Source organism: Mobula hypostoma, chromosome 12 (assembly GCF_963921235.1).
Source record: "Mobula hypostoma chromosome 12, sMobHyp1.1, whole genome shotgun sequence".
In the NCBI taxonomy this organism is placed as follows: Eukaryota; Metazoa; Chordata; class Chondrichthyes; order Myliobatiformes; family Myliobatidae; genus Mobula; species Mobula hypostoma.
The window spans coordinates 55,242,510-55,268,088 of NC_086108.1; the positions used below are offsets into that span (position 1 = coordinate 55,242,510).

General features: G+C 41.2%; 1 protein-coding gene across 1 annotated transcript in view; it reads left to right on the plus strand.

Annotated features, from left to right (window-relative positions):
* Positions 1-2,593: 2,593 nt before the first annotated feature.
* Positions 2,594-25,579, plus strand: part of pde4ba (phosphodiesterase 4B, cAMP-specific a) — a 620,756-nt gene continuing 597,770 nt past the window's right edge. Inside the window, exon 1 of the mRNA XM_063064159.1 lies at positions 2,594-3,000. The gene's annotated coding sequence lies outside the window, so the exon portion shown is untranslated. The remainder of the gene's footprint in view (positions 3,001-25,579) is intronic.

A 25,579-nucleotide genomic window follows, 5' to 3' on the forward strand; every position in this document is an offset into this window, starting at 1 on the left:
TTAGAGGAACTAGAAAAACAATTCAATAACGAGTTTTTAAAAGATCCCTTTCATTGCGCTCTTCCAAATCTGTAGGCTAATTTAAGAATTTACGTAAAATGTGTTAATTTTGTTCAAGCATAGGACTCAGAAGAGGATAATAATATTATAATTGTATGAATAAATGCATTTTCTAAAGTGCCTCTTCCTGAAAGATTCCTTATTTTTAGTTGTAGATAAGGTGTAACGTACATCAACAGCAATTATTTTAGGGGAACTGATTCATACTTCAACATTCTGCTTGGGTAGTTCTTTAGGATCAAGTGTGACTTGTATCCATTCCAGTTCCATTAACTCTGAGATGTCTGACCAGCATTAGTGTTCCCTCCCAGGCCATCACCCCTGGTTATTTAATTCCAGTCACTGGGCCTCCTCACCTGCCTGTGGGACCAATGGATTTTGTCACGATAAACAATCTGCTAGAGGAACTCAGTGGGGGGGGGGGCATCGACTCAGACCAAGAGAGGCCTGCATCGGGCATTTTCATGCCTCACAAGGTGCAGATTGGAAGTCTGTGTGGGGCACCACTCCTCGCACAGACACTAGAGCAATATGTGGTTAAGTGGATTGCTCAAGGACACAAGGAGCTCAGTGGTTGAACAAAATCTGTGGGAGGAATAGAATTGTTGATGGTTCTGGCCAAAATCATGCATCACATCCATAGTTTTTTTTTGCTCCAGATTCCAGCAACAGCAGTCTTTTGTGTCTCCAGATTCTGTCACAGATGGGTTGGGTAGATGTACCTGTTGGGAGGTGCAATACTCCCTCAAACATTTATGCTAGGCTTCTGTGGGCTCTCAAGCTCCAAATGCCCTATTCAATGTTCCTTCTCTATTTTGCATGGTCACCTGACAGGGATTCTCATCACTCAACAGGGATCTTGCACTTTTTCAATTGGACTTTACGAATATCCTGTAATTATTTATTTGTCCATCTGGTAATATTTCCAGAGTTCAGAGTAGACTGTCAATATTAACAGTCTGGTGTCAGGCATGCAAAGAAGACCAGGCCATAGGAAGCAACTGACTGCAATTGTCACCTTAATGCTGGGGGGTGTTGGTGTGGCAGATTTTGCTGATGCTGGTTTGCTTATCAGTCAACAGATTTCGAGAATATTAGAGATCGTATGGATGGGTTCATTACAAGACCATAAGACACAGGAGCAGAACCAGGCCATTCGAACCATCAACTCTGCTCTGCCATTTCATTATGGTTGATCCATTTCCCCTCTCAACCCCATTTTCCTGCCTTCTCCTCATAACCTATAGGACCATATGACATCCACTCCAGTGTTTTACAGTGCTTGCTATTAAGCAACTCATTATATGAACATAATTAAAACCATTTCTGCACAGCACAACAGGAGCGTTGTGCTGGGTTTGAAGTCTTGGTCTCCAAGCAGCCGTTTCTTTAGAAGGCTAACGACTTCACTGCAGCATTGATGGTTTTAGTGAATTGAACCACTGTTTGGTCTATGTATTCCACTGAGCTTTATTGTCAGAGGGTGATGCTGTACAGCAGGGACAGGTGGTGGATGACCTTTATCTTCAGTGTATTAACTAAGCTTTGCTTCAGGTAACAAGTTGACAATAACAACCTTTCCACATGTCTGGACCCCAAGCACCAAGCTGTTTTCTGTAGCTGGTGACTGCAGCTGGAGTGCTATTAATCTTAGAGAGTAGGTGATTTACGATGAATGATTTACCACTTGAGCTGTAGATTAGCTTCGTGGCGGCAGATAGTCTGAGCAGCGACTGTCCTGATGCAGGCTTTTGACCAGAAATGTTAACCATACCATGGCCTTTCCAGCTGCTGCTCCACCCACTGGATCCATCCTGCAGTTTACTTTTTGCTCCAGAGAGCAGTGTACAGACTTGCATTTTGCTCTGCTGCCACAGCCCAAGGTCTCCAGATGCTTTGACATCGATATCACCGTATTAAATGAAAGATAATAGGCAGGTGAGGACAAACTCAGAACTCAACTAATGGGTAAATCTTCTGGAAGGGCACTGTGGGTGGACATGGATTTTCAATGAAAAAGTGAAGGGATGGAAGAACAATGAGTTAAACAGCATTTGTGGAGGCAAGTCTATTTTTCTGAGAATACAAATTGGATAGGCATGGACGTTGCTGTCAATAATGAGCTAATCCTATAACTCAGAATCTCCCCTTGTTGGTCAAGCAAAAGTCTTATGGCCTTCCAACTTACTTTACCAGAGGAACAGTTTGGTAGGGACGTCAGAATTTACACCCCAATCCTAATTCTTTGGGTGCGGCAATTAATCAACGTTTATTTAGCATTCTTCATCAAAACACATTATCCTGGCAAAATTATAGTACAACATGACGATCTTGAGGTTTCACCACAGAGTGTTCGTATTTACACATAAATAGACGACTTACCTGCCAAAAAACGGGCAGCAGCCGCTGACGTAATCAGCGTAGCGGAACCCAGGGCGAGTTAATTGCAAAGCTACGCCCCTTTTCAATGCCTTTGCGCATGTTACTGGTACTACACTTTGCACTTCATTCAAATGCATGCGGAAAACCAGATGGAGCTGTCAGAGGGAGACAGATAAATGTACGGCACCTTGCCAGGCTAGAAATGGGGCTGTAAATACAGAGAGCGGCAGGAGACTGTCGCATTGCCCAGGAACCTGACCTTCCTTAGCAACACTGCCTTCACTTGAGAGTGGGATCAAGTAGCCCGATAGGACACTGGACGTGGAGCGCAATAGCCCGCAGGAACCGGACACCACCGCTCGCGTGAGCCAGGCAGCCGGAGAGCAGAGGCTCGAGCTTCAGCTGGACATTCACCAGCAGCACGGGCTCGACTGTTGGACACCGAGAGGGACAGTCTGACGAGGCTTTCAAACGCTTAGGTTTATTTTTAATCCCACTCTTCGCCACCTCGTTTTCCCACCTTCAGTCCGACGACAACACTTGTCTTCCGATTCCAAGGTAAGACTCGGGGAATAATCCGTAGTGTGCTGAGTTTGTGTTCACATTCTTATAGACATAAGCAGATAACAGATGAGCTGCACTGTACGGTTCCCGGTGAACACTCACAACAAACAATGCACAGTCGACAGAGGTTTCTTCTTCTTGGGCTGCCCTACTTGGGTGCTAGCAAGTACTTGGCTGATCTTGTATTTTATTTGTATTCCGTTTTAGTAAATTATCCATTGCCCCTCCCCCTTCCCATCACCCTTGCATCATTTTAAAAGACGTTTTAAAATACACAAATTCCTTGTGGCCCAGAATGGCACGTGTTGGAATATACACTCCCAGAACTGACCAGCTGAACTCCTGTTAAAATTTTGTGTGTTTTGAAGAGTTTTCTTGTCTTTGTATGGTCGCTAGCAATATAGGCTGGAACAAACTCGTGCCTTCCCTCCCTTTCATTGGTTGATAAAGCTGTGCAAACGTACCGACCAGAGGGTGATTTCGAACGGCTTGATTGTAAGAAGGTTCCCTTCCATATCTTCACTTTTTCCATCTGAAACACCGAAGCGCTGAATGTACTGTATCTGCTCTTTTTATACACAGAATACAAAGAAACACTATTTTTAGCTGCAGTGTTTAGTCTTCCTGTTTGCTAAGCATAGCAAATAGATCGTAAACCTATAAACGTCCAATCCTGCAATTGTTGTGAGGACATCCAAATGGAGTTCAATGATTGAAACAAGACAAACCATCACCGAACAATAATGCAGTTTTGATCAGAAAATATTCATGGAGAATTTTGTATCAAACCGAAAGAAAATAGCTTTAGGATTTGATCATAGGCATCGTACAAATTTTTCCGATGTCTTCGCAAACTTATAAAATGAAAGCGTGTTACCAGTCCACTTATTAATGGCAAAAACACGATGCCCTGTTGGTATAATTGACAGGTTCAGCAAATCCTGATTAATTGATTTTCGAATTCGAGTGCGTTCAAAATAAAAAAAACGTATTTCTGTTTCTTCAAGTTTAGTTTTGACTGTTATGGACATAGTAAGTTTTTTTTTAATGTGTTTGCCCATTAATATCATGTACTAAAACACTTGTGATATTAGAATCTTTGGCATTTCTTGCTTTATTAGTTCTTCCGTCAGGAGATACAGGACAATTGAACATTTAGACACTCCATTGTAGAAAGAATATTGAAGTAGAAAGGAAGCTTGAAATGTTGCATTTGTTCACTGGACCATTCTGACTTTCCAAACAAAATTGTAAAACTGAATTCTTGTTTTGCCAAAAGAAAGCATGTTAATGGATACTAAATTGTTTTGAAAACCTTGTCTTACTGTCCATACATATCAATTGATTGTGACAGTGTATTGAGGAGGTACAAGGTAAAATATAAACACGGCAGAATAAAATGTTACAGTACAGTAAAAGTGCAGTATGGGTCCATCAGGGACATTGTTAAGCATCAGATTGCACAGTAAGTAAGTAACAAATGAAAAAGGATATTTTGATTTAAATTGAGAAACTTGAAGAGTTTCCACACAAAGTAACTACTGTTGAAACCAAATAAACCGTGACATTTGATAGGAGACTAAATTTAAACCCCCTACAGAGTAAGCATTGAGAAGTAGCATCGCTAATAGTTTTGGGGGAGAGCTAGTACTGATGCAAGAATAAACTGAACAGTGTTGAAATGTATGCATATCTGTGTATCTCAAAATATAGGAGAGGCTGCATTCATCACAGATGTGATATAGCTGGCATCCCATAAGGATGTGTCTAAAACCTATAATTTTTACACAGATTTGTGTTTCGGAAACAAAATCGACCAGAATTCATGCTCTTTTTGAGGTTTGTGGGTCTGTAGCTGCTGTAGAATGAGAACTGCAGCAGTCAAACAAGCTGTTAATCTGGACCTTCCCCTGTGTTAACCAACTCTAATGTGTTTAAAATTTAAATACTTCCCAGTTGTATAAAGATGCTTGTTTATAGAATGAATTGTTTAATGTGAATAGTGCATTATAAATTTTAATTTGCCTGAATCCTCATTTGTTAAATAAGCAGCTGCAGGCACTGCAATAACTCATCTGATTGTCCTACTCATTTGCACTCGAGTAAGGATGATGCTGGTTAAATTTCCGATTAATTTGAATAGACTGGCACATAAGCACCACAGATACTGCTGACTGGCAATAGGCAGACATTGATGTTCACAAACTCCAAAGCATGGAGTGCTTTTTATTGGCCTCTAGTGGCTAATGAGATTTCTAGTAAAATTTCAACTATACTATTGTTTGGCCTAGATTTATTTCTGTGTCGCCTGAATGGTTTTCCATCTTTCATCTTCATAAACCTGAGTCTTTCTACCCAGACTCTTCCTCTTGTCCATCAACTCCACAGAGTTAATCTCCATAGGCTCCCAATCTATTTCCATGGGCTCAGGCCCCTCTGTGGCCTCAAACCCTTCCTCCCACCCCCATCCCTAGAACCTATCTGGCCCAGTTGCTGGATCTGTTCTGCTAACTCTGCATTCTTGTGCATTTTGCAACATAGCTGTCAGGTTTTTGTTGTCTGGATTTTGACTTCAGGATTACCTATGTTGTCTTATGACTCCACTCTTAAAATGCATTTTCATATCTAACCCTTAACTAAGGTTTTGGTACATGTCCTAACATCTTTTTCTATGAAATTGTCAGCTTTTTCATCTTGTTTAATCTTGTATGGAGCTTTTTTGCACAAAATACCTCCTTATGTAACATAAATGCAAGTTAGTAATGTCATAGTGAAGAGATGTCTTCAGATTTTAATTGATAAATTAGTTTATTATTGTCAAAATGTACTGTGGTGTAATGAAAAACCTGTACACTGTACATCAATTCATTACAGCAGTACAACAATACAAGGTAAACCAGGAGTGCAGAAGAGTGTTGCAATTAGAGAGAAAGTACAGTGCAGTTAAGTGCAAGGCCATTACAAGGAAGACTGAGGTCGAGTTAAGTTAGCATATTAGGTAATTGTATATTGTCTTATAACAATGGGATAGATGCATGCTTTCAGACTTTTGTATCTTCTGCCTGATGGGAGGGGGGGAAAAATGAATGTCCAGGGTAGGGGTATATTTGATTATGCTGTTAGCTTTACCAAGGTAGAGAGTCCATGGAGTGGAGGCTGGCTTCCATGATGTGCTGAATTGTGTTTTCAACTCTCTGTAGTCTCCTTTGGTCACAGGCAGAACAGTTGTCTTATAGAGCCATGATGTATCTGGATTGGATGCTTTCTAAAACTGGTGAGGGTCAAAGGAGATGTGCCATATGTTTTTGGGCTCCTGAGGAAGTAGTGATGTTGGTGTGCACTCTTGACTGTAGTATTTATGTGGTTGGATTAAAAAAAAGGTTATTGGTGATGTTCTCTCCTAGGAATATGAAGCTCTCAACTTTCTCAACTTCAGCACCATTGAATTAAACAGGAGCATGTGCACTGTCCCCCTTCATGAACTCAATGACCGGCTATTTTGTTTTCCTGGCACTGAGGTAAAGGTTGTTCTTGTGACATCATGCCATAGGCTCTCTCTCTCACTCCTTTTCCTGTACTCCATTATTATGAGATACAGCCCACTATGGCTGTATCATCTGTAAACTTGTATATGGAGTCGGAGGAGTATCTGGCCACACAGTCTTGAGTGTATGGGGATTATAATAGGGGGCTGAGGACACACACTTGAGGGGAACTAGTGTTGATAATCGTGATTGAGGTGTTGATACCTATCTGTATTGATTGCAGTCTGTTGGTTGGGAAGTCAAAGTATTCGGCTGCAATGAGAGGAGGTGTCTCAGTCTCGCAGTTTGGAGATCAGTTTGTTTGGAATGATAGTATTGAAGTTGAAGCTGTAGTTAATAAACAATAGTCAAATGTTGGTGTTTTTATGGTCCAGATGCTCCAGAGATATGTAGGGAATTGCCATGCACTGTAGACCAGATTCAGTAACAGGTAAGTTGCAGTAGGTCAAGGTTGTCTTGGAGGCTGGAGTCAATATATGCCATGACCAGCTTTTTGAAGCACCCATGATGGAAGCCAAAGCTACCGGGCATAGACATTGAAGTATATTACTTGGTTTATTCAATAGCTGGATGATAGTCATGCCCTTAAGCAAGTGGGAATCTTCTATTTGTTGCATAAATTAAGTCACTGGAGAAAAGTACTGGTAGAAATGAAGCAGCCTCTTTATTTGACTAAACAAGGTACAGCAAGCATCATATTGATAGTCCTTCAGTGGAAACGTCTGACTGGCCTAATGCTACCTGATATTTTGTGTGGCAAACATTAAAGGACAATCCCATATTTACAATATATCCACAATGCTTTCTTTGAAACTACACATAAACTTCACATCTCTGAAATCACACTCACACCACAGATGTCTAAATGAATTCTGATCATCATTGTCCAGTCTGGGAGCTGCACTTTAAATTTAAATCTACAATCTATATTCAGAATTGAAGATCGGTGGCTGAAGTTATTTACTAAATGTTCAAAACCCAAAAATCGCTCTAGCAGTCCCTGCTCTTGGCCGTCCTGGACAAAAATAAATTTGTAGCAGAAAGGCCAAACTCAAATAGGGCAGCAGAAATGCCCTGCCATGGAATTCCCTCAATTACATTATGTGCATTTACCTCTAGCCTATCTTCCCTAATGGTACCTACAAAATGCTAAGCAGAGTGATTGTTCCAGAAATTTGAACAACAGTCTTTAGAAATGTAGCTTTGTTTGTATGCCTTTTGGCTCTTTCCCCATTGGCTGGTTACAGCTTAATCAAATTTCTTGTCTTCACCCCTTCACTCTCTTTCCAGAGGCACCAGCAAGTTAAGTTCATCAAGCTCAAGGGTCCTCTCATTAATGCACAGGAAGGGGCTGGGGTGGGCTCTATTTGAATGACTGCAAGGACCTCTCCCTCATGGCACTAACTTCCGAATTGTCCAGTTGATCGCTGACCCCAGCCACTGAAAGGGGCTAGCTCGCCTGCATTCAGCCTTGGGATGACTGCCTTCAGAGGCCATGTGCAATCTTTCTCAGGTTGCCATGCCATCAAAGTTATGGAACCTGATGTCTCTGCTTTAACTCTGTGTCCTGTGGTCACCTTCCCGTTTCCTGTGGGTGTGTTTCCATTAACTGTGAGCAGGTCTGGTGTGGTCGGCTGATGTTCATCTCTTAGGTTCTCTGTAACTACATGTTTACTGGGTACACTTGATTCCCCGGCTCTCTCTGGGGGCAATGTGAAGATGAGTCGTACAGTGTAACCCGAGTCCAGTGTTTCCTCTGACTACCTCGCCGAGTCTGCACACAGGCGCAAGTGTCACTTGTTAAAAGTGCTGTCTGTGGTCCCATTCATCTGGGAGCAAGCCCTGCTCTTTTCTGGCAGCACCCTCACCATGTCTTGGTCACCCTGCTATCTCCTTTCCATCTGGCTCTCTCTCTCTGATCAGCAATGTGCTGCTGTTGTTTTGCTTGGCCCTTTAACATATTAAGTTGGTTACAAAGGTCCTTCGCATACTGTCATTCTATCCCTGAAAGTCCCAAGCTCACTGCAACCTATAATTACCCCATCAGAGAGTCACATGGCTTGCCCTATCAGTAATTCGTAGGGGACTGAGACCCAGCGTGCGGTTTGGGGTTGCTCGCAATCTCATCAGAATTCCTGGTAGTACATTAACCCATGTCTTTCCCATCTCAGCTATAGCTTTGGCTAAGGCATTCTTGATTGTAAGGCATCCTTTCTCCTATTCCTGAACTCTGAGGGTGGTAGGGTATGTAGAACTATTGTTGATTCCCTAAGAGTCAGCATATTTCCCTAATCACTTTCCCTGTGAAATGTGCTCCTTGATCTGAGTCCACCTGGACTGGGGTTTCCCACCTTGGGAGGATTTCTTGAACTAGAATTGGTGTTGATCCTTGTTGGGAAAGCCTTTACCCGCTGGATGATGTGATCTATAACTACTAGACAACTGCTGTTTGGCAGGGGCCCTGTGAAGTCCATCTGGATGTTATCCCAGGGTCCCCTTGGCCATGGCTAGTTTGTCAGCTGTGGCTTTAAGCCCTTACCAGAGTTATACTGGGCATAAGTGGTACTACAGTAGCAGAGCTTCTCAACGTCCCCAACCATCCCTAGCCACCACTAGTCTAGCCAAAGTCTTGTGATCATGCTCTGTCTTCCCTGATGTATCACCCTCTGGTATGACATCAGGAGGATCTTCCTAATGCATGGTGGGGCCACTGCAACTCCTTCCACCCCATGGGTCCAGATCCTATCTGGTCCCTTTTCTCCCTTTCTCCTCTATATATTTTTTTTATTAAACTGTTTTAAGTCATTTCTTCCTGCACACTTGTAATTTCAATTGCCTCTTGTTCCTCTGTTTTCTTCACATTGATGTCTGCCCACTCATTTCCTTTCTGCTCCTTACTCTCCCCTTTCTGGTGAGCTTTTACTTTAATTGCTGCCACCTCTGCTGTCAGGCTCACTGCTTCCAGCTGTTGTTGTATTAGGTACCCGTGCTGAATACCTGCCCATATGCTCGTCGTGCCAATGCCATCAGATAATCACGCTCACCCTGACGGCATACCGGCTGTCTGTGTATGCGTCGCTTAATGTCCACGATACATTCTGTGAAATTGGACGTTATATGATTTGGACGTTGTGCAAACACCATATTATATACTTAGCAAACCTATATGGAGTTCTGTAGTGTACCTGTATTGACTAAATAGCCAAGAACTTGCACTAAAACTGTATACTGTACACTATAATACATACACTATAATTTTTAATTTCATTTTAACCTTTTTATTTTTTTTCACTTTTTAAACTTTTATGTAAACACTTTCTTAGCCTATATCACACACAATTTATCAAAGATGATCAGGATTGTCCACATCACTGTTCTCAACTTCCCCATAGTGTTCCACTGGAAGAGTTTCAGGTTGAATAACCTGCATTTGGAACCCATGATGCACTTTACGGTAATATTTTCAAAATAAAATTAAACAGAGAGATAATGCTACTTCACTCAAGAAACACGCGATACACGAGATTGGTTATGTCTGCTATGTCACGTTCTCCGATCAGGACTATGGACGTATATGCGATTGGACGTTGTCCGAATGGACGTTAAGCGGCGCACACCTGTATATTTGTTCGTCTGCCTTTACTGTAGGGTAGTGCTTCTATCAGGGCCACCGGCTCTGCCACCTGGACTGAGAAGCCCCCCGGGAGTGCTCCTGAATCTAATTTGTCACCAGTTTGCTTCACCATGGCTCACCCAGTCCGTGGCTTACTGTCTATGAAACTCCAAGACCCATCCGTTTTTTTAAAAAAAATCCTGTTCTTCCCCTTCCAGAGGTTGTTCCTTCACACTGGTATCTTCTTCCTATTTCTACTTGGCTCTTGTGTGTCTCCCCCCTCTGTTAGGATGGTGCTCATGGGATTCATTCCACTATTGTTACTGACTTGTGAACAACTGTCAGTGGTTCAGTTTTTATAGGATACTGCTTACATAGAAACATAGAAACGTAGAAAATAGGTGCAGGAGTAGACCATTTGGCCCTTCGAGCCTGTACCACCATTCAGTACGATCATGGCTGATCATCCAACTCAGAACCCTATACCTGCCTTCTCTCCATACCCCCCGATCCCTTTAGCCACAAGGGCCTTATCTAACTCCCTCTTAAATGAACTGTTTCCTGTGGCAGAGAATTCCACAGATTCACCACTCTCTGTGTGAAGAAGTTTTTCCTCATCTCGGTCCTAAAAGGTTTCCCCTTTATCCTCAAACTGTGACCCCTCATTCTGGACTTGCCCAACATCGGGAACAATCTTCCTGCGTCTTACTGGATTTATGCAAGCCCCCTTTTATTTTAACTGGGTGTATCTTTACTCGACTCCACTCTTGCTTGTGTCCAGCCCACACTCCTGGGAACTGCTGACAGTAACCCATGGACATCATTCTGGCTCCAGTCCCTGATGATCGAAGCTGCTGTGATTACGCTGACCATGTTGTGTACTCCGGTTGTACGTGTTCACTTGTCCATATTATTTCTCCCTTTCCTCAACCTGTAATGGCCATTACTTCCTTTGAGATGTTCTTTCCAAGGATAGCACCCTTGTTATTTGGACAGACCCAGAAGTACAGTGGAGCCTGCACCCTGCTGATTTCGAGTATCTGTGACTTGCTTCTTTCTGTTTTCAATGTTTTTCCTCTTGCACCTGTAATATTAATAGCCTGTCAAGTTGTTGGCAAGGGTAGGTCAGTTGTTGATACTGATGCTCCTGTGACAACTAACATATAGCATTGCTAGCCCCCTAACAATGCTGTTGTATACAACTGTGGGATAAGGGTGCTGGCAGTGGGGGGCCGCTGTGACATCTTTTTCTGCCCTAGAAACCACCTTCAGCAGCTCTATGATCTGACTGACAGTCAGATCGGGTGCTGATGAGGTGAGAGATTGCACGTCTGCCGTGACTTTTACCTGCTTTTTTTAAATTATAAATCCAAGAGTATTTTCACTTTGCTCACTTTGATGCAAATATATCCCACTCCTGACCCCAAATGTTGCATGAATAAAGTCGCGGGAAAAAAGTACTGGTAGATATGAAGCAGCCTCTTTATTTGACAAAACAAGATAGAGCAGGCATCGTTTTGAGACTCTTTTGGTGGACAGGTCTGGCTGGCTCAACACTACCTGTTATTTTATGTGCTAAACATCAAAGGACACTTCCATATTTACAATGTATCCACAATGCTTTCTTGGAAATGCACACAAACTTCAAACTTCCTGATTCACACTTGAACCACACCTATCAAAATTAATTTTAATCAGCATTGTCTGGTCAGTAATTCAAGGCTTTGATGAATCTATTGTTCAGAGCTGTCTTTTAAATTAAATCTATAATCTATATCCAGATTTGAAGTTTGGTCACTAAAACTATCTGCTAAACCCCAAAAGTCACTCTTAACAATATTGAAGCAGGTGAAGTTTAAAAATGTGTGCAGATATACTTGCTGGGCAATCTACATAGGGTCTGAGGACGTTGCCGGGGACACTAGCTGAGCCAGATGCTTTCAGGGTTCACTCTCCAGAAAACTGATCTTGTTTCTGTTACGTGTCCACATTTTTGTTTTCCTGGGAGTCCATAGTTTCGTTTACTGTGAGCATTACATGTCGCCAGTTTCATTTTACTGGGAGTCCACAGTTTCGTTTCTGTGAGCGTTACCTTATGACATATGCTGATGGTATAAAAGAAATTTGGACATAGTGCTGAGGAGGAGTTGAAGGAAAGAGAGAGAGAGAGTGAAGATTGTAGACTTCGAGCTGTCAAGGAACAGCTCATGATCAAGAAGGGTAAAGTCTAATGCTTACCCATACCCAAAGGATTGGGTTAATCAGCGGCACACTGTGCATTGTGGAGACGTATCTGTCCTTCATATGATCCATGAGTGTGGATTTTGTGACAGTCACTTTGTGAAATCGCTCTTCGTGGTCGTTGGAACAGCATTTCTCGGCTGGGATTATCGGTAACCGTTTCTTCGTTCGCTAGCCGTGGAATCTTTGGAATTCATCGTGATCGCCTCGTCGCTGCACTGTGAATCCACAAGTCTCTCCTCTCACCTATTTCGTGAATTACTGGGACTCTCTGAACTGCCACTTTAAGACTGTGCTTCAGTAAGATTTGTTAAGAACGGGTTTGACTGTAAGGGAGCTATAGACGCATAACACTGTTAACTTCTGTTTAAGAAAGTAGTTTATTTAATTTTCTATATTTTTGAGTAGATGTTAATAAATATAGTGGTTTTAATATTAAAACCCAACTCAATTTGTCATCTCTTGCTGCTGCTATGTTACAGAATCGTAACATTTCTGCATTGGTGGCTGTAGGTTCAGGTGCTTTGAAGGCTGTTGGGGTGGATGATGACATTCCAATTTCCTTGTGTCAAAAATCTGCATAGAATTAATTAAAATCACCGGGATGGGATGTACTGTTGTGGGCAATGCTGCCTGACTCTGTCTTGTAGCTCATTATAGCATGTCAGCCCTGACATAACTGATGGCTGGTCAAAGACTTCATTTTAAACTGGTATTTTTTCCTTGGTGTCCCTGACAGCTTTACAGAGTTCACATTTTGATTTCTTATAAATATCAAGGTAATCATATTTGAACACTGTAATCTTAGACTTAAGTACAAAGTTGTCCTCCAGGTTTATCCATGGTTTCCTGTTTGGGAACAATCAGATCGCCCTCTTTAGTACACAGTCCTCTACATACTTTTGTTGAAGTCCATCAAGATGGCAACATGCTCATTTAGGCTAGTTGGTGAGTCTTTGAACATGGACCTGTATACAGACTGCAGTCAAGTAGAATCTCATCTACTGTATTTCCTCAGGTCAGCACTGTTGAACTTTCAGTGCCATGTCCTCGTGTTCAATTTGTTTGTACGTGGAGGTAAGGTCTGATTTCCAAAAGTGTGGGTGGGTGGTGGCTTGATAAGCATCTTTGGTTGTTTAGCAATGGTCAAGGGTGTTTGCCCTCTTGGTGGGACAGGAGACACGCTGTTTGTGTTTTGTAGCACATTCTTGAAGTTGACCTGATTGAAGTTACCTGCAGAGAGCACAGACGAACATCTGGAGAAATTTCTAAAATGCCGGTTTGCTGCCGCTGTTACAGGGCGATCGAGAATCTTCCGGAGGGAAGGCCTCAAAATCCCCGGCTGGTGGTGACTGAGACTGAGGTCGAATCGTTCGGATAGAGATGGTGCTTGGTACTTTGTGTCGGAGGGCTGATCGGAAGCTCGAAGTTTTCGGACGACTCAGAGTCGGACTGTGGTCGGGCATGGCGGGGAGAGTTTTCTTCCTTCTCCCGTCTGCCTGAGATGTGGGACATTCGAGAGACTTTGAACTTTTTTTTACTGTGCCATCGCCTGTTCTTCATCAAGTTATGGTATTGTTGCACTGTTGTAACTATATGTTATAATTATGTGGTTTTGTTAGTTTTTTCAGTCATGGTCTGTCCTGTGTTTTGTGATATCACACTGGAGGAATATTGTATCATTTCTTAATGCATGCATTACTAAATGACAATAAAAGAGGACTGCATGTCCTCATAATCTAATCTAATCTAATGAAGAGTGCCTCAGTGTATGCTATTTCTAGGCTGCTTTCCACAGTTGATTGAGTGCAGGGTTCACGGCCACCTGGCGTGGGATGTAGACTGCCATCAGGATAGCTAAATTGAACTCCTGTGGCGGGTAGCATGGTTAACATTTCTGTGTTTGATATTTTTACAAGCTGATTGAGCTGGAACTTGTCAGGACCCTCGTGTCTAAGCACCGTGAAGCAGAGCCCTCCACCTATTGCTTTGCCTGGGGAATCCATACAGTCCATTGAGTGAATTGAGAAGCCCTCATATTGTATGTTCTAGTCACATGAAGCAGGTAGAAGCCATGTTTTGGGCTGATGTAGCACACAGCAATAATATTTGTTCTGTGGAGCTAAACGTTGTTGAATAGTTATTCAGTAGGTTATACTTCGAGGTTGCATTATGGTCATTGCAGGTGGTGAGTTGGAGATGTGTCTCTACCGAAGGAGGTGTAAAGTGCTCCTTCGCTCCGCTAGCCTGCGTGTTACCTTTGGCAAGGTGTAGGGCTTGTTTAGCCCCCTGATCAGTGTCATGTGAAGCCACGGGAGCAGGTAGTGGATGTTCATATGAGCAGGTGGTGCATATCGTAAGTCCTGGTTATGCGACCACTAATGCCAGGCAGACAACCTCTGAAAAGTGTTGATAATGGCTGGGTTCACTCATCTTGTAAAGACACTGCCCAGAAGAAGGCAATGGCAAACCACTTCTTCAGAAAAAATAGCCAAGAACAATCATGATCATGGAAATAACATGATCACCCACACATCATGTGACATGGCACGTAATGAATGAATGATAGTGATTAAACAATCGACTTGGGTAGCTGACTCTTATGCAAACCCATTGCCTAATTTGTGTTTTATCTGAGACAAGCAGCCTGGTGATGTTTATCATGGAGAACCAGTCTTGGATCCTTTATGTAAAGAATTCATTCTCAGTATTTGCTACAAGTTGGGAAGGAGTTCAAAATGGTGTTGGTGAAACACAGCTATGCTTTGCTGGAAGGCTTTAAAATTTCTAAATGTACTTCTCCTGAAATACCCCCACTGCACTCTGTGGCCTGTAATTTCCGTTTAAGTTATGTACTTCTAAACTGTCTTAATGATTTCACAATCTTCTGAAAAACTTAACTATCAAGAATGCAGGTTTGACACCTTTATGCAGATGAAGGTATATCACCACAGCTGGAAGAAAGGAGGAGGAGAAGGCTCCAAGTCAGACTAAAACATTGGAGTATGACACTTCCTCTACCCAGTATCTTGTTAGGAAATGTAAAGGTCACTGGAGAACAAAATTGAGGTCCAAAGGGCAAGACGATTGAATTGGAGAGAAATGAGGGATTGCTGCCTTCTGTTTCACAGAGACATGGCTAACCTCAGGCAAGCCAGATATGTTGGTAAGAAATGAGGGCTTTTCAATAGACTGGATGTACTGGACTGCTGATTCTGGAGAAGGCAAAAGGTGGGGTTCTGTGTTTCATGATAAACACATAAAATGGTGCTTGGATGTAGTACTCTTGTTTCCCCAAATTGCAACATTTAATGATTAAGTGTGAACCGTTCTGCTTACGAAGACAGTTCTCCTCTATGAGCTTACATACTGCCAAGCCCGATGCCACGCCAGCACTTCATGTACTGAGTGCTGTGATCAGTGAACAAGAAGCAGCCTGAGCTGATGCATTTCAGATCATTGCTGGGGACTTCAAACAGGCTCATTTGAAGAAATCTCTGTCCAATTATCATCAATATGTCACCTTCAGCACAAGGAGTTCCAACACATTCGACTGCTATTATACCATGATTAGAAATGCTTACCGTTCGACCATTGGTGGTAGATATAGGAACAATACAAAATGACGCTGGAGATGTTGTAATGAGAGACGCAGAGATGGCAGAGGAACTGAATGTGTATTTTGCATCAGTCTTCGTAGTGGAAGACATCTGCAGTATACCGCACATTCAGAGTACCAAGGAAGTGAAGTATGTGCAGTGAAAATTACAACTAAGGAGGTGCTCAGGAAGCTTAATGGTCTGAGGGTGGATAAATCTCTTGGACCTGATGGAATGCACCCTCAGGTTTTGAAGAAATTAGCTGCAGAGATTGCGTAGGCCTTAATGATCTTTCAAGAATCGATAGATTCTGGCATTTTACCGGACGAATGGAAAATTGCAAATGTTACTCCACTATTTAAGAAGGGTGGGAGGCAGCAGAAAGGAAATTATAGACCTATTAGCCTGACATCAGTGGTTGGGAAGTTGTTGGAATCGATTGCTAGGGATGAGATTACGGGGTACCTGGAGCCACATGATAAAATAGGCCAAAGCCAGCATGATTTCCTGAAAGGAAAACCCTGCCTGCCTAACCTACTGCAATTTTTTGAGGAAATTACAAGCAGGGTAGACAAAGGAGATGCAGTAGATGTGGTGTACTTGGATTTTCAGAAGGCCTTTGACAAGGTGCCACACATGAGGCTGCTTAGCAAGATAAGAGCCCATGGAATTACTGGGAAGTTACTAGCATGGGTGGAGCATTGGCTGATCGGCAGAAAACAGAGAGTGGGAATAAAGGGATCCTATTCTGGCTGGCTGCCATCTACCAGTGGAGTTCCACAGGGGTCTGTGTTCAGACTGCTGCATTTTATGATGCGTGTCAATGATTTGGATTTGTGGCTAAATTTGCCAATGATACAAAGATAGGTGGAGGAGTGGGTAGTGTTGAGGAAACAGAGAGCCTGCAGAAAGACTTAGATAGTTTAGGAGAATGGGCAAAGAAGTGGCAAATGAAATACAATGTTGGGAAGTGTATTGTCATGCACTTTGGTGGAAGAAATACACGGCAGACTATTAATTTAGATGGAGAGTAGATTCAAACTGCAGAGATGCAAAGGGACTTGGGAGTCCTTGTACAGGATCCTCTGAAGGTTAGCCTCCAAGTTGAATTGGTGGTGAAGAAGGCAAATGCAATGTTGGGATTCATTTCTAGAGGTATATTCTATACCTAAGAGCAGGGATATGATGTTGAGGTTTTATAAGGCACTCGTGAGACCACACTTGGAATATTGTGTGCAGTTTTGGGCTCCTTATTTTAGAAAGGTTATACTGACATTGGAGAGGGATCAGAGGAGATTCATGAGAATAATTCCAGGAATGAAAGGGTTACCGTATGAGGAATGTCTGGCAGCTCTTGGGCTGTATTCTCTGGAGTTCGGGAGAATGAGGGAGAATCTCATAGAAACATTATAAAAGTTAAGAGGCCTGAACAGATTAGATATGGCAAAGTTATTTCCCATGGTAGGGGAGTCTCGCATTAGAGGGCACGACGTCAGGGCTGAAGGATGTCTATTTACAACAGAGATGCGGAGAACTTACTTTAGCCAGAGGGTGGTAAATCTGTGGAATTTGTTGCCATGAGTGGCTGTGGAGGCCAAGTCATTGGGTGCAGTTAAGGCAAAGATAGATACGTTCTTGTCTGGCCAGGGCATCACAGGGTATGGGGAGAAGGCAGGGGAATGGGGATGACTGGAAGAATTGGATCAGCCCATGATTGAATGGCAGAGCAGACTCGATGGGCCAAATGGCCTGCTTCTGCTCCGTGTCTTATGGTCTAATCCCTAGACCATATTTCAGGGAATCTGATCAGTCTCTCTCTACCTGCGTGCAATCAGAGGCTAAAAGAATAAAACTCCAGGTGGAAGGACAACAAAGGTGGTAGCGGGAGGCACAGGAGTAGCTATGGAATTACTTTAAAGATGGTGGACTAGGCCATGTTCAAGGACTCCTCAGAGAATCTGAACGCTATGGATGTCAAGGATTTTATAAAAACAGTTGTGGATGAGTGTGTCCCCACAAAATCATTGTCTTCCCCAACTAGAAACCCTGTATGAACCATGAGATCCACAATCTGCTGAAGGCCAGAACAGTGGTAGTCGGGTCTGGCAACCAAAAAACACAAGAGCTTCAGATATGACCTCTATCTGACATTTGAAGTGGCTATTCTGGAACAAACTTAACTACTGAAGGATGTTCAACATCTGTGGCAGGGTTTGAAAGCTATCATCTCCTACAAAGTGACATGGTTTCACTCCCGGTTGAGCTCGATGCCTTTTATGCCTGCTTTGACCATCAAAACATGGAGGCACCTTAGCAACTTCCCACAGTCCTGATGACCCTGTGATATCTGTCTCTGCAGCCGATATGAGAGCATCTGAACCCATGGAAATCATCCAGTCCAGACGGGGTAACTGGCTGAATACTAAAGACCTGTGCTGATCAACTGGCTGGAGTGTTCACTGAGAACTTTAACCTCTTGCTTCGGCAGTCTGGGGTTCCCACCTGCTTCAGGCAGGCTTCAATTATACTGGTGCCTAAGAAGAACATGGTAACCAGCCTCTATGATTATTATCCAGTAGCACTTGCTTACATCCACTGTGGTGAAGTGCTTTGAGAGGTTCGTGATGAAACTAATCATCTCCTGCCTGCGGTGCAACTTGGATCCACTCCAGTTTGCCTACTGACACAACAGGCCCACGGTAGATGCCACTTCATTGTCTCTTCACTCAACCCTGGAATGTCTGGATAGTGAAGATGCATTCATCAGGATGCTCTTTATCGACTGCAGCTTGGCATTCAATACTATGATCGGTTCAAAACTAATCAATAAGTTTCATTTTCATTTTTAAAATCTTTTTGTTGATATATAATCTTCTACAGCTATAAAATACAAAAGTTCAACAAATTAGTGGGTGTGTGTAGGTGTGTATGTATGTATATATATATATATATATATATATATATATTTAAGCTGAGGAAAAAAAACTAATGCTAATGGAAAAAAAAATGTAAGGAAAAAAGAGAACCCCAACTAACTACAAAAAACCCCTACTAACTGCAAAAGAAAAAAACATTGGGAACCAACTCCCGGAGCAATACATCTTACAATTTTTAAAAATTTATATATGTATATATGTGTGTGTGTATGTATATGTATGTAGTATGTGTGTGTGTGTATATATATATATATATATATATGTGTGTGTGTGTGTATATATATATATGTGTGTGTGTATATATATAATAGAAAGAACAGCAACAACCAAATCACATTTATATAACATAAATTTGGAAGGAAACCATATAAATTAATTCAAATTAAATGATAATATTTGGCAAAGGAGCCCCACCTTCTCTCAAAATCGAATCTGGGATCAAAAGTTCTACTTCTAATTTTTTCCATACTAAGGCATAACATTACTTGGGAAAACCATTGAGTTAGTGTAGAGGCAGAAGTATCTTTCCACTTCAGTAAAATAGCCCTTCTTGCCAACAATGTAGCGATTGCAATTAGATGTTGGTTTGAAAATGAAATACCCTGAATATGATGTGGAACTATTCCAAATAGAACAGTCAATGTATTAGGCTGTAAATTAATTTTCAAAGCTTTAGAAATTGTAGAAAATAAAGATTTCCAAAGAGATTTTAATGAGAAACATGACCGGAACATATGTGACAAATAGCTACTTCATTTTTACACCTATAACAATAGTTGTCTATATTAGGAAATATTTTTGATAGCCTCTCCTTTGTTAAATAATAACGTTGAACAATTTTAAATTGAATTAAACAATGATTGGCACATGTTGAAGAAGAATTAACCATTTTCAGAACTCGCAACCAATCTTCATTAACAAAAGTCATATTAAATTCTCTCTCCCAATCTTGCTTAATCTTTAGTGAGAGGTTATCTTTTTGCAGTAAAAATAAATTATAAATTCTACCAATGGAACCTCTCACTAAAGGATTCATATTCAAAACAGTATCCAACAAATCAGATTCTTGCATATATGAAAACGTAGAAACATATTTTTGTAAAAAATGTCTAACCTAAAAATATTGCAAGAAATATGTATGAGAGAGAGAATATTTGCTAATTAACTCTTCAAAAGTCATCAATCGACCATCACTAAACAAATCTGCAAAAGAACAGATCCCCTTATTTCTCCATAAAAGAAAAATGGGATCAGTAATTGAAGGTTTAAATAGCAAATTTCAAAACACAGGGCTAGGCAATTTAAATTGTTTAAAATTATAAGAGTTGCGAAACTGAAACCAAATCCGTAAGGACTGTTAAATAACAGGGTAGAGATTTAAATTGGGAATTTTAGCAAGTTGTAAAGGTAATGGTGCTCCTAATAATGAAGTTAAATGAAATTGTTTAATAGCTTTTAATTCCAAATCAATCCAAGCTGGTTTTTGGCTCTTATCAGGCCAATATAACCAAAAGTATAGTTGTCGAATATTAACAGCCCAATAATACAATCTAAAATTTGGTAGCGCAAATCCACCATCTTTTTTGGATTTTTGTAAATGAAACTTATTAACTCTTGGTTTTTTATTATTCCAAATAAAGGACAAAATAGTAGAATCAATTTGATCAAAAAATTTTTGAGTTAGAAAAATAGGTATATTTTGGAAAATATATAAAAATCTAGGTAAAATCATCATTTTCACGGCATGAATATGACCTATTAAAGAAAGTGTAAGAGGATTCCATCTAGAAAATAATTGTTTCATACAGTCCAATAAAGGAACTACATTAGCTTTATAAAGATCTTTAATTTTTTTTGTAATGATAATACCCAAATATGGAAAAGAATTCACAATTCTAAATGGAATATCATTATATATAAAAACAGCAATATTTAAAGGGAAGGTGGGAAACCTTCAAAGCAGAAATTTTGAGAGTGCAGAATTTGTATGTTCCTGTCAGGATTAAAGGCAAGGTGAATAGGAATAAGGAACCTAGGTTCTCAAGGGATATTGCAACTCTGATAAAGAAGAAGACGGAGTTGTATGATGTGCATAGGAAGCAGGGAGTAAATAAGGTGCTTGAGGAGTATAAGAAGTGCAAGAAAATACTTTAAGAAAGAAATCAGGAGGGCTAAAAGAAGACATGAGGTTGCCTTGGCAGTCAAAGTGAAGGATAATCCAAAGAGCTTTTACAGGTATATTAAGAGCAAAAGGATTGTAAGGGATAAAATTGGTCCTCTTGAAGATCAGAGCGGTCAGCTATGTGCGGAACCAAAGGAAATGGGGGAGATCTTAAATAGGTTTTTTACATCTGTGTTTACGAAGGAAACTGGCATGAAGTCTATGGAATTAAGGGAAACAAGTAGTGAGATCATGGAAACTGTACAGATCGAAAAGGAGGAGGTCCTTGCTGTCTCGAGGAAAATTAAAGTGGATCAATCCCCAGGACCTGACAGGATGTTCCCTCGGACCTTGAAGGAGACTAGTGTTGAAATTGCAGGGGCCCTGGCTGAAATATTTAAAATGTCGCTGTCTACAGGTGAGATGCTGGAGGATTGGAGAGTGGATCGTGTTGTTCCGTTGTTTAAAAAAGGATCGAAAAGTGATCCGGGAAATTATAGGCCAGTAAGTTTAACGTCGGTAGTAGGTAATTTATTGGAGGGAGTACTAAGAGACAGAATCTACAAGCATTTAGGTAGACTGGGACTTATTAGGGAGAGTCAACATGGCTTTGTGCGTGGTAGGTCATGTTTGACCAATCTATTGGAGTTTTTCGAGGAGGTTACCAGGAAAGTGGATGAAGGGAAGGCAGAGGATATTGTCTACATGGACTTCAGTAAGGCCTTTGACAAGGTCCCGCATGGGAGGTTAGTTAGGAAAATTCAGTCGCTAGGTATACATGGAGAGGTGGTAAATTGGATTAGACATTGGCTCGATGGGAGAAGCCAGAGAGTGGTGGTAGAGAATTGCTTCTCTGAGTGGAGGCCTGTGACTAGTGGTGTGCCACAGGGATCAGTGCTGGGTCCATTGTTATTTGTCATCTATATCAATGATCTGGATGATAATGTGGTAAATTGGATCAGCAAGTTTGCTGATGATACAAAGATTGGAGGTGTAGTAGACAGTGAGGAAGGTTTTCAGAGCCTGCAGAGGGACTTGGACCAGCTGGAAAAATGGGCTAAAAAATGGCAGATGGAGATTAATACTGACAAGTGTGAGGTATTGCACGTTGGAAGGACAAACCACTGTAGAACATACAGGGTTAATGGTAAGGCACTGAGGAGTGCAGTGGAACAGAGGGATCTGGGAATACAGATACAAAATTCCCTAAAAGTGGCGTCACAGGTAGATAGGGTTGTAAAGAGAGTTTTTGGTACATTGGCCTTTATTAATCAAAGTATTGAGTATAAGAGCTGGAATGTTATGATGAGGTTGTATAAGGCATTGGTGAGGCTGAATCTGGAGTATTGTGTTCAGTTTTGGTCACCAAATTACAGGAAGGATATAAATAAGGTTGAAAGAGTGCAGAGAAGGTGTACAAGGATGTTGCCGGGACTTGAGAAACTCAGTTACAGAGAAAGGTTGAGTAGGTTTGGACTTTATTCCCTGGAGCGTAGAAGAATGAGGGGAGATTTGATAGAGGTATATAAAATTATGATGGGTATAGATAGAGTGAATGCAAGCAGGCTTTTTCCACTGAGGCAAGGGAGAAAGAAACCAGAGGACATGGGTTTAGGGTGAGGAGGGAAAAGTTTAAAGGGAACATTAGGGGGGGCTTCTTCACACAGAGTGGTGGGAGTATGGAATGAGCTACCAGATAAGGTGGTAAATGCGGGTTCTTTTTTTAACATTTAAGAATAAATTGGACAGATACATGGATGGGAGGTGTATGGAGGGATATGGTCCGTGTGCAGGTCAGTGGGACTAGGCAGAAAATGGTTCAGCACAGCCAAGAAGGGCCAAAAGGCCTGTTTCTGTGCTGTAGTTTCTATGGTTTCTATGGAACAATTCACTTTTATTTAAATTGAGTTTATATCCTGAAAATTTTCCAAAATCATTTAATAATTCCAAAAGATTAGGAATAGGTTCTTCAGGATTTGAAATATAAACTAAAAGATCATCTGTATAAGGAGAGATCTTGTATATGGTCCCATTTATAGAGATACCATGAATGTTTCAGCTTCACGAATTATTATAGCCTAGAGATAATGTTAGATAAAATGTTTTCCAAACGATTAGCCATTATCTTAGAAAGAATCTTAGCATCCATATTTAATCACGAAATAGGTCTATAAAATGAGCATTCAGTAAGATGGTTATCTTAAGGATTAAAGAAATAGAAGCTTCATAAAAAGAAGGTAAATTACCTTTCTCAAACGATTCATGAAATATTTCCAAAAGGTATGGGGAAAGTAACTTTTCAAATTTTTTGTAAAATTCTACCGAACAATTGGAGCAATCACGAGTCTGTTTCAAGACCTTGTCCTCAATACCTCCTTGAGAAAGTGGATCCTCTGTTTCCTTACTTGCAGACCCCAGTCAGTTTGAATTGGCGACAACATCTCCTCCACAATCACCATCAGCACGGGGGCACCTCAGGGCTGTGTGCTTAGTCCCTGCTCTACTCACTTTATACCTGTGAATTTGAGGCTAAGCACAGCTCTGATGTCGTATTTAAGATGTTGATGATGCCATTGACATTGGCTGAATCAAATATGACAAATTGAAAAGATGGCTTGGTGGTGCCACAACAACAACCTCTCAGTCAATATCAACAGGATCAAGGAACTGACTGTTGACTTCAGAAGGAGGAATCCAGAGGTCTATGAGCCAGTTTTCATCGGGGATCAGAGGTAGGGCGAGTCAGACACTTTAAATTCCTTGGCGTTATCATTCAGAAGATCTGTCAGGGGCCCAGCACATAAGTGTCTTTACACATAAAGTGCAGCAGCACCTATACCTTCTTAAAAGTTTGTGAAGATTTGGCATGTCATTGAAAACATTGACAAATTTCTTTGGATGTGTGATGGAGAACATATTGATCGGTTGTATCACTGCCTGGTATGGAAACACCAATACTCTTAAATGGAAAAGTTTACAAAAAGTAGTTTTACAGCCCTGTCAATCCCATCTGAAGCCCTCACCACCATTGGGCACATCTACGTGGAGTTCTGCTGCAGGAGAGCAACAGCAAGTCTTGATGAAGGGTCTCAGCCTGAAATAGTGACTGTTTACTCTTTTTCCGTAGATGCTGCCTGGCCTGCTGAGTTCCTCTAGCATTTTGTGTGTGTTGCATCCATCATCGAGCCCCCACCATCCAGGTCATGGTCTCTTCTTGCTGCTACCACCAGGAAGGTACAGGACCCTCAAGACCTATGCCACCAGGTTCAGAAACAGATATTATCCCTCAGCTATCAGGCTCTTGAACCAGAAGAGATAACTTCACTCTTTCTATCATTGTCCTGTTCCCACAATTTGTGGTTCACTTTCAAGGACTCTTCGTCTCATGTTCTCGTTATTTATTTATTATTCTCCTTTTTGTCTTTATACAGTTTATTTTTTTGCAATTTGGTGTTTGGCCATCTTGTTGGATGCGATCTTTTATTGATTCAGTTGTGTTTCTTTGTGAATGCCTGCAAGAAAGTGAATTTCAGGTTTGTGTATGGTGACATATATGCACTTTGATCATTTACTTTGAGCATTGACTTTCTCTACTGCTGAAGCTGCAGGGCAGTTGTTTAAAGAGCATTATTTGAAACGTACTTGAATAACTTTAGTCAGTCATCCTGGGGTAATGAGTGAAAGGAAGAAACTCATGAGACTAAGGGAATCACATCTTCCAGGGGTAACTTGAAAGCTACAATTTTGGTGGTGATATATTCACTTTTTCTTGATGAGTTGTCAATTTTTAACATCCTGTTTTATTGGCCAGTCTTGTTTTGTTTTGCTCTTCAGTTGCCCTTCAGGATATAAATTCATGTGAACATAAGTAGGATCATCTGGTGAGTTGCAAGATCTTTTTCTAACAGAGAGTATCTAGAAATGACTTGGAACAAAATGTGTACTTTTGTTAGATATAAAATAGATAGAAATTGCCTCTCGTCTGTTGACTTTGTAATTCTTGGGAGAATCTCAGGGTTGATTTTCTAAATGCATACTTCCATTACAAAACCATATTTTTTTTTACCTTGATAGTGGTTTATTTATGACCTGAGTTTTCATTAAAAAAAAAGACATGATTTTCTGAATCTTCAACAGTTTTGCACTTGTTTCATTTATAAATATATTGTACTGTCAATTCACGTTCCTGACAGGAATAGCAGGAGTGATGAAATTGTCTTTGCAAAGAATGGAAATGTATTTGTATGCAGTCGTTTAGTATCTGGGCAGAGTACTATATGATTGAAAATTCCTATTCCTTGGTGAGTGCAACTAAGCAAAGGTTGAAATCTTCTGTTGATGTAAATGTGTCCATAACCATAGCTTACGGTCCAGTGGTAATCCATCACCAGCTCTATCATATAAAGAAAGCTCTTGAGTCTGTTTGTTCATTCACTTATGGGATGTAGGTATTGGTGTGAAGGCCATGTAAATATGTC